This window comes from Myotis brandtii, unplaced genomic scaffold (genome assembly GCF_000412655.1).
Source record: "Myotis brandtii unplaced genomic scaffold, ASM41265v1 scaffold345, whole genome shotgun sequence".
Lineage (NCBI taxonomy): Eukaryota > Metazoa > Chordata > Mammalia > Chiroptera > Vespertilionidae > Myotis > Myotis brandtii.
In genome coordinates, this window is record NW_005363283.1 from 2,112,970 (window position 1) to 2,123,520 (window position 10,551).

A 10,551-nucleotide genomic window follows, 5' to 3' on the forward strand; every position below is an offset into this window, starting at 1 on the left:
GCTTCTTAGTAGGATATTTTAAGGTATACATGATAATAAGAAAAATAGTACAATGAGGTATTTAGATCCATAGGGAAATATCATGTTGTGCTTTCTGTAGATGATAATACTCTCCCCACAGGTACAAAGGCACAAGACTGAATGGGCATAACTCTTGCCTTCTAAATATATTATAATAGAGTAAACTCCTAATTATCCACATAGACTTTATCTGCTTTGTGACTTGTTTGCATTAATTTTAATGCATACATAAGTTTCTTACACCCCCATTCAACCTTCTTCCAGACCATCTCTCCCATTGACTAGAATTATTCACATTCTCATTTGTTGGGAATACTGACTAAACTTAAAAATGTTAACTAGAATTAGGAAAGTAATATAAATTAAAATGCAGAATCTTTCTAAGCTAAGACAGTACACTCCCAAAGCCAAATAGAAATGACTTGGGGTCTTTTGGACATTCTGAGTTATTCCTGTCCACCTTATAAGTTACCAAGAGTTAGTGTTGAATCATGCACGTATGAGCAGACTTAAGCCAAGGAGCATGCACATCTTCCATATGGAACTGTCATAAAAATTATCCACCTGATGTTGAAACTGAAAATAAGAGACTAACCTTGCTGGAAAATAGAACTAATTTGAAGGTAAATGATCATAGGATAGAAAAGTTGACCTCCATTTTCTTATTTTTCTCATACTACTCATTATTCTGACTATTTTTCAAATAAAAATGGCTGTTGGATATAGAGATTTGGGTGAAATTCACTAAAAGTTGCATTCTATAGAGCAAAGAAAAAGAGTTTTCAGTACATGTGCACATGTTGCTATCTCTCTGAATAATTGGTCACAGTGAATTAAGCAAACTGTGTTCGTTTGTCTTTTAAATTTCTTTATTGATTAAGTTATTACATATGTGTCCTTATCCCCACATTACCCCTCATCCCCCCACTCATGCCCTCATCCCCCTATTGTCTGTGTCCATTGGTTAGGCCTATATGCTTGCATATAAGTGCAAACTGTGTTTGTACCATGGCAAACCTAGTAAACCTTTCTTCAGATATCTGTGAAAATATCAAATGCATTTTCCCAGATTCTTTTTTAAATAGAAAAGAGAACTTGTGTATTTGAGAAAATACTGATAAGAACATGCTATGTATTGTCCAAGTAACTCAATAAGCCTTTTAAAAGGGTTTTTCTTGGAAATGAAATGTCATGTTTTGTAAAATTATACACACTTAACATACAATAAGGTTATGTTCATCCAAGAGAAACTTGAAAACTGATGATGGTTGTAAACTTCAGTTAAATTCATTCTTACCTCTTTACTCTGGGTTTTTTCTAGTAGTTCATTAAAAAACACACAACACATTCTCAGTAAATATCTTTCAGCAGTATCTCATTTGAATGCTTTCATTGCCTAATATTAATTTTATAGATTTTTTATTAATGCTTTTGGTTTCATTCTGCTATTACTAAGGGTCATACAGAAGAACAGTAGAGTCTGTTTTTTTATCTTGGTTTCATCTGACTTTACATAGCTACATGACTGAAATATCAGGGTTTTATATTCTTGCATTATCTGTTGATCTTGCTTTTATAGGTAAATAGTATGATTGTGCTGTTGATAAATTAGCTATTGCTTTTGATTTTCCTACAAGTAAACTGTCTACTTTATGTCCAACTGGTAAAGAATGAGAGCTAGCACAAAAATGATATTTTCTTCACTGACAAAAACAGTGGGCCCAATCATTTGATTTTGAATTAATTTCTTTGAAATATTGGTCCCAGATGAAGTACAGGGTAAAGACCTCAAATTTATTTATCATGACAGGGAAGTACACTAGCTAGAAGCACAACATTTTAAAAACCTGAACTACAAAACAGTCCAGGAAATAGCCTGAAAGGGTGAAAAGAGGACTCAGGAAAGCTGGACCAAACCCCATTGCTTTCACTAAGAAATCAGAGGACTTTGGACAAGTCACTTCCCCATTCTGAGATCATGTTTCTCATCTGAAAAGTAGGAACAATAATATACCTCCTATTTTCTCCTGAGGATAAAATGAACATGTTTTGCAAACCATAAAATACCAGAAACTTGTATTGGAGTTTCATTATTGAGAAAAGATATTACTATTCTTCTACGATAACAAAATCATGGTTGGTGTTTATCTTTATGTCAGATTTAATATATGATTTGTTGTTGTTTAATAACTATAGAATGTTTATATTCCACTAGGATGCCAGCTGTCACAGTTTACACTGAAATCAAAACAGATAAATAAAGAGATGGATCATATTAGTAGGAATAGTGGAAGGATTTGTAAGTATTTTATGTTAATGTTTATGCCTAAATCAGTTTCCATACCCAATTTTTTTAGTTAGAAATTTATGATCAGAGGTTTTCTTTCCTTGAACTTCTAAATTCTATTTGGATGCACTGTTGTTTCCCAATCCAAATTCCCTCATTTTGAAAGCTTTAACCCTTTACAATTTAGTGTCTAGACCGTGCAGTGTGCTCTATCCATTGGTGATATTCAAGAAGGAACCAAGTCATTTTCTGTAATCATTTTTTTTTCAGTGACACACTGTCACAATGACATTCTTAATCTCTTAATCAGTCAAGTCAGACAATATCACTGTCTCTACACACTGTGCCTTGCATGCAAATGCCCCACACTTGCCTTGAACAGCCCACACTATTTTTCCAAACTTCCATACATTTGGCTGTGACTTTGTACCTCTTCCTTAAGCCACATTAGTCATAAATGCAACAGAATGGTCAGAATCCGAAAACATTTGAAACTCTATATATTAGTTATAGTAACTAGTCTTAAAGTGTTAGTAACAATTGCTATTATTTAGGAAGCTCTTGAATCAGAGGTATCTATGGATATCTTTTCTAGAACTGTCAGTGGCAACTATTTTGGAACCATTAGAAGGCATTGTTGGATGACACATTCCACAACCATTTTCAGCTTCCTTTTGTACGCTGCTTATAGATTCTGGATAGCTAGGTACTTATGGCTAGGTTTGTCCACGTGATCCAGCTAGCTCTGGACAATGAGATATAAGGGGAAACCTGTTGTAGGACTTGGGGAATGTTTGTGGTTTCAGAACAATAGGAAACATGTGACTTCTGTTTTTCATTCTTCCTGCTAAAATTCAGACAAAATGTCTGACACTACAGCAGCCTTCTTGTGACCATGAAGTGATAAGACTTTACCACCATCATCCCTACTCACAGAAGTCAAAATTTTGAGTGTAGCAGAGATGTAGAAAGTGCCTAAGTCCTCCAGGACAATGTTAAGCTATCTCCCCAAATATGAAACTGTCTTCCTTCATTTCTTCTTTTTTTTTAAATTAACACCATGTTAATTATTTTAAAATATATTTTTATTGATTTCAGAGAGGAAGGGAGAGAGAGAGAGATAGAAACATCAGTGGTGAGAGAAAATCATTGATCAGCTGCCTTCTGCATGTCCCCTACTGGGGATCGAGCCTGCAACCCGGGCATGTGCCCTTGACCGGAATCAAACCTGGGACCTTTCAGTGTGCAGGCCAACACTCTAGCCACCGAGCCAAACCAGTTAGGGCTCTTCTTTTAAGTTAAGAGAAAATATCCTTTTAGTTTCAATTAATATTCATCATGTGTTAGTTACTTTCAAAGATGACCAAAAGATTTCCCAATGAATGTATAACATAAGCCTGCATGACAGTTTCAGCAAGGTAAAGACACTTTATAAATATCCGTGACTTCTATCACTTGGATTTTACAAAGAATCTTTATAAGTTATATTTGAAGGAGAAGTGTGACAGTAGAAAGTTTAAATTAGACATCCTTTTATTATTTATAAATTGAGTTGTCCTTTGCCTTCCCACCCCAAATTTAAATTCTTATACTGTACTCTCCATTGAATTATGGCAACATAGCTGTTGTTTACTTCCTTCTACAAAATAAAGTTAGTTTTTTTCAAGTTAGAATAAAAATAAACCCTTAAATATCCTCTTAAAGATAAAAGCAGACATCAGATAGTTGACAATGATTACAGAATAACTACTTGCCTCTTAATATGTACTACCAAAACCTTTTTTTTTTTAAAGAAGGCAAGGGGGACTCTACATGAAACCCAGGCTCTTAGCATAACTTGAAGACAGAGAATGCCCAAACCAACTCCCAGACTGTGGTCTCTCATGGCCCTGACACATACCTCCCCTGTTTTAAGGCTCTATGGCAAACAAAGGTAGGCCAAGAAAAACTTAAGAAATTACAGAACAGAGAAGTTGGCAAAGGGTCCTAAGTTTATTTTAAATCTGGTTCCAGAACGACTAAGTCTATGCTAAGTCTGAAAATACTAAACAATAAAGTTTCTACGAAGATTAGAGTATGAACTATGAGGAGACAACTTCAAATTTGATTTAAAGGGGTACACATGGTTTAAAGTGGTCAAGTCTTATTTAAATGGGCAGGCAGGATATAAAAGAGCAGGCATGATAAAAAAGGAACAGCTTTCAAAACACAGCTTTTGGGAAAAGAAAAAAAAACATAAGAAGAGGTAAAATGATATGACATTTGGGTTGTCAAGAGGAATACAAACAAAAATAGGAAAAATTTTAGGGCCCTTCAAGACAAAAGTGAGTAACAAATTCTAAAAACTTTCAACCCCCACTGCCACTACCAAATTACCTGGGCTTTGCTATTATGACAGAATAACCTGCCTGTAGTAAGTAGGCTTGGGCTGCCCTACAAATAACATAGAGGGGGTGGCTTAAACAGTAGACATTTATTTTCTTACAGTTGCAGAGGCTGAAAAATTCAAGATCATGTCAGACAAGGTTCAGTTTCTGTGAGGACTTTCTTGATGGCTTGAAATCAATTGCCTTCTCCCTATATCCTCATATGACTATTTCTCCATGCATGCATGTGGACAGAGAGGGAAATCTCTTCCTTTTCTTATAAGGCTTAAAGGATTAGTGCCCCACCCTATGACCTCACTTATCCTGAATTTCTCTATAAAAGCCCTATCTCCAAATAAAGTCACATTGGGATTTGGGCTTCAACTTGAATTTTGAGGGAATGCTATTCAGTCCATACCAATGACATTAAATTAGAGGTCTTGTAAAATAACCTAATACCATAAGTATTAACAAAAGTAAAGAAAGCTATGGTAGAAAATCAGGAAATAGCCCTATCTGGTATGGCTCAGTGGATAGAACATCAACCTGGGAACTGAAGGGCCCCAGATTTGATTCCTGGCCAGGGAACATGCCCAGGTTGCAGGCTCCATTTCCAGTAAAAGGTGTGCAGGAGGCAGCTGATCAATGATTCTCTCTCATCATCGATGTTTCTATCTCTCTCTCCTTTCCTCTCTAAAATCAATAAAAATATATTAAAAAAGAAAAAGACTAAACATGATACATAAAAATCCTGTAAGTCAACCACAAGACAATTAAATATACTCAAACAAGCTCTTAATTCTATAAAAAAATAGCTTAAATTAGAAATTCAAAGGATGAAAAGTGGAAATGGACTGAATACAAAGAGTATAAAGAGACTTGCATGGATTTTGAAATAAATGGAAGAAAAAGTCAAAATTATCTCATAAAAGAGGAAAAAATTACAACAGGCAAAAGGGAGGGAGAGTAGGTTGAAATAAAATTTTATGAAGGGGAATTGAAAAAAAGGGTAAAACAACCCAGATAATAAAAGTGCCATAAAGAAAGAAGTAAAAATGGTTAGAGAGAAGGCAGTGGAAAGGAAAGAGATGCAAAGAAAGAAAAATATTTGTATTATGGGAGTCCCTGGAGAAGAAGAAACAAAGCTAAGATTTAAAACTATAAAACAAGAAAACTTCCAAGAAATAGAAAAAGATCTGAATTGACCCATAGAACCTAGGGAAATTAAAAGAAAATGATTAGTTCCAAGACATGACCTGGTAAAACTATTAGGTTTCAAAGATAAAATTCTCAAGTCCCCCAGGCAAAAAAGATCAATTAATTTATAAAACAATTAGACTGACATATACTTTTCAAAACCAACATACAAAGAAGGGCAACAATAGAACAGCATTAAAGAAAAACCTCAATGAATGTATGAACCAAGGATGATATATCCAACCAGGCTGACCTTCAAGTTTAAAGACATACAAGAACTCAGGGAATTCTAAATTTGTCAGCTCATTTTGAAGATTGTACTAGGAGATGAGCTTCATCAATCAAATTATAACTGTCATACTTCAGGAAAAGAACTGGTAGTGAGGATATTTAAATATATTTAAGACAGAAAGTAAAAAAGGTGGTAAAATATTAATGTACAAAATTATATATGGTGGAAGAGTAGAACTAATGCATCTAACATTCGAAGGAGGAAGGAGAATGAAAGACAAAGTAGAAAAAGAGCAGTGTTATTCAGGCAATAAGTGTGTATTAAAAATTGTGAAAAATAATCCAGGTAAACCAAATAGTAAAAAATTAAATATAAAGAAGGCCAAGTATGAAGTGCATTTAAAAAAATATATAATGACACTAGTAAATACTAGAGCAAAAAGACAAACCTTCCTAAATAACAAAGGAAACATAAAAAAAAGAAAAAAAACACATCTTGAAGAAAAGGACACAGAAAAAAAGAGCAAAATAAACAATGACACAATACCATAGAAAATTGAGAGAAACATATCAGTCATGTTAATAAATGCAAATAAGCTTAACTCTTTAATTAATTCTTAATGAACTCTTTAATTGGTTCACAACAGAAGATACAGCCATAAGCTATATACAAACCTGGACCTAAAACAACATGATTTGGAAAAGCTAAACACAAAGGGATGGATAAAAAATTAGCAGACAAATAGAAATCAAGAGATTGTGATGTTGATATCAGACAAAGTAGATGTCAAGCCACAAAACCTAAAATGTAGCATAGTAGAAAACTTTTCTCTGGTTAGTTTTTTCTTGGCTAGAATTTCATAAATTGTACTTATCCTTTCGGTTTCATTGATTTTCTCTATTGTTTTTCCGTTTTCAATTTAATTGATCTCTCTTCTAATTTTATTATTTTTTTCCTCTTCATTGCTTTGGGCTTCGTTTGCTCTTTTTTATCTAGTTATTTAAGGTGGAAACGTAGGTTACAGATTTTAGATATTTCTTTGTTTATAATTTATACATATGATGTTATAAATTTACCTCTTGCCCTACATTAACTATGTCTCAGATTTTGATGTGTTTTTTGTTTATTTGTTTGCTCTTTAAAAAAATCTTTATTGTTGAGATTATTACAGATGTCCCTCTTCCCCCCCCACCCCCTTTACCTGGTTTCTGCCCTGCCCCAGGCCTTCACCAACCTATTGTCTATGTCCATAGATAATGCGTATGAGTATATGCATGTAAGATCTTTGTATAATCTCTTCCCGCCCCTCATCCTATTCCCTCTGAGAATCATCAGTTTGTTCCATTTCCATGCCTCTGATTCTACTTTATTCACCAACTTATTCTGTTGATTAGATTTCTTATTCATTTATTTTAATTTTTAGATTCAATTGTTGATAGGTATGTATTTGTTGCCACTTTATTGTTCATATTTTTAATCTTTTTTTCTTCTTCTATTCTTGCTCTTCTTAAAGAATACCTTCAACATTTTATATAATACTGGTTTGGTGCTGATGAACTCCTTTAGATTTTTCTTGTCTGTGAAGCTCCTTATCTGAACTTCAATTCTAAATGATAGCTTTGCTGGGTAGAGTAATCATGGTTGTAGGTCCTTGCTATTCAACACTTTGAATGTTTCTTGCCACTCCCTTCTGGCACACATGAGTGCTGGACCAATTTAAAAAAGTAGCACACATGAGTGCTGGACCAATCCGGTCCATGCCTCCTCACCTCCTACCAGTCTCAATGTTCTTTCTTCTTTACTTCTCTAGTTGTAGGACTTCCATTCAGCCAGCTTTCCAGTGGTTCTGGATGATGGTTGTTCTGTATTTTAGTTGCAATTTTGATGTGGTTGTGGGAAGCGGCGAGTATAGGGGTTTACCTATGCCGCCATCTTTTTTATATTTTTTAGTATCCTCTGAGAATACCTCATTGACATGGGTTAGATGGAAGTTTAATATGGGTTGTTTAACTTCAAAATATTAGGTATTTTCTAGATATTGTTATGTTACTGATTTCTGAATTAATACTTATGACATAAGTATAACATGGATATCTAAATCATATGAAAGCAATATTAAGAAACCAAATTAGAGAACAGCAGCACCCATGCCTATCAATGTGAAAATATTAACTAAAATATTAGCAAACAGAATCCAATATTATCATATAAAAATAACACACCATGACCATATGAGATTTATCCCAGGCATGAAGGTTTGCTTCAATAATAAGATAGCCATTAATATACTGTATTATTAGATCTCAGGAAAAAAATCATATGCTTATTTCCATGGATGGTAAAAAAAAAAAACTTTGACAAAATTAATTACACATTCATGAAAAAACCTTAAGAAAATGGTTAATATGTAATAAAAATTTTTATCTTAAATCAGTGCGGTAAAGATGGGATAAAGATGAACTTTTTCATAAGTATTTTTGGGAAGCAATTGGAAGAAAAGATTAATTATATCCTCATCAAATATAAGAGACTAGGTGCCCAGTGCTCGAATTTGTGCACCTTGAAAGGAACTGTGGGCTGTGAGGCTGCAGTGGGCACAGGGGCAGGTCTCGGCCCATCCTCCATACCCCTGCCCGACTCCTCCTGCTGCCGGTACCCTGTATGCTGGCAGCCCCACTCCCACTGCTGCTCCCACACACTGATGGTGCTGGCCCCACTGATGGCATGGAGCGATTGTGGCCGGCATCAGCAGTGGGTGCGAGCAGGGTCAGCAGGTGTAAGCGCCTGGTGGGACCTTGGTGCACAGGAGCAAAGAATTTTCAGTAACCACCAGAGGCTCGCCCAGATGACAACAACTGGTTCCCTGCCTTGGTCTGGCACCCCCACTCACCTGCTCCACCATCCTGCTGCTGCCGACGCACGCCATGTTCAGTGTGCGCCCCCTGGTGGTCAGAGCGCATCATAGCAACCGGTTGTTCGGTTGTTCCTCCATTTGGTCTATTTGCATAGTAGCCTTTGATTATATAGGACTGCAGTGAGAATCTTGGCTACACAGTTATTCCAGAGCTCAGAACTCCTTCCTACCACCTCCCATTCTGTTGTGCCTGAGTCTTTCTTATTAGTAACTACTGATTAGAACAATGATCAAAAATCATTTTAGTTCTTAGAGTTACTAAGGATTAGAAATTCCTGTTGGTGCCATTGACATAGAGAAGAAGGTGGAAAAGAAATTAAACAAAAGAAAGTGGTAGGAAAGAAGAAAAGTTATGAAGAGAAAAATAGAGAAAGAGAATAAAAAGAAGCTGTAGATTTGGGTTGAATAAACGAGTTATTTCTTTCTTGATCCCATACCTGCATGGGTATTTTCAGTCTGTGAACTGTGAGGATATCTCCACATTGAAACGCTCCCCAACCCCAATGCCAGGAGTGGAATATAAGATTATATGCCAGACAAAGGATTCGAGGAGTTGTTGAAAATACTTAGGTAAATGAATGGCTTAACACACTTTAGGCATTGATTGATGTCAGTGGTTGATGGGCAAAATGGATCGGAAGAGGGGTGGGACATGCTGAGAAATGAGGTGATGAAAGTCTGAACTAGAGCAGAGGCGTTAGTAGGTAGAGAGGAAGGGATGGTGGTGAAGACAAGAACTGCTAAAATGGGAGTGACAGTAATTGGATGTGCATGATGATCGTGCCTCTGGACTTTTACATAGCACATACTGCAAATAGTCTGTCCTCAAGCAGTGCTATTTGGGAAATCCCAATATTTTAATATTCAAACTATTTTTCATTAGTAATACTTTACTTTCGTGGTGGTGCTTTTCATTTTTTTACTTTTGTAGATCATGTCTTAATTTCGGCTCTATAAGTAAAGGTTTCAGTACATAAATGGACTGGAGGAAACATAGAGTCAAAGATGATTCTGAATGTCTATATCTTAGTAACTGAGAGAGCTGTGGTACCACTGATGAAGATAGAGAAGTTGAGGAAGGGAGTTGGTTTGATTGGAGGAGGGGGATGGTTAGGGTTAGATTGGAAGGCATATTTCAACTGATAATTTACATAGTCCTACCATGGTGAAAACCTATTAATGTTGCAAATGGCTGAACTGACTACAGATACTTTGCTACAATTATTTAACAAATAGCTGAAGTGTCTATTATGTTTAAGACACTATCTCAGGCCCTGATGCATAAAATTGAATGGTAAATTAAGGAAAATTGAATTTCTAAAAAGAAGAATTTTCAAAAAACAACTAAGACAACATGAGATCCAAAGGGGAAAATATACAAAAACTACAAGACAAAAGGAGTATGAAAGTGAATCACAGAAGACAAAGAAAGTGAAAAAAACAAGCCACCACTTATAATAAGATGGAACTGTCTTCTGTTATCTCAAGAGGAAAAAAATGCATCATTTGTATGGGCACTAGATGCCTGGAAGGT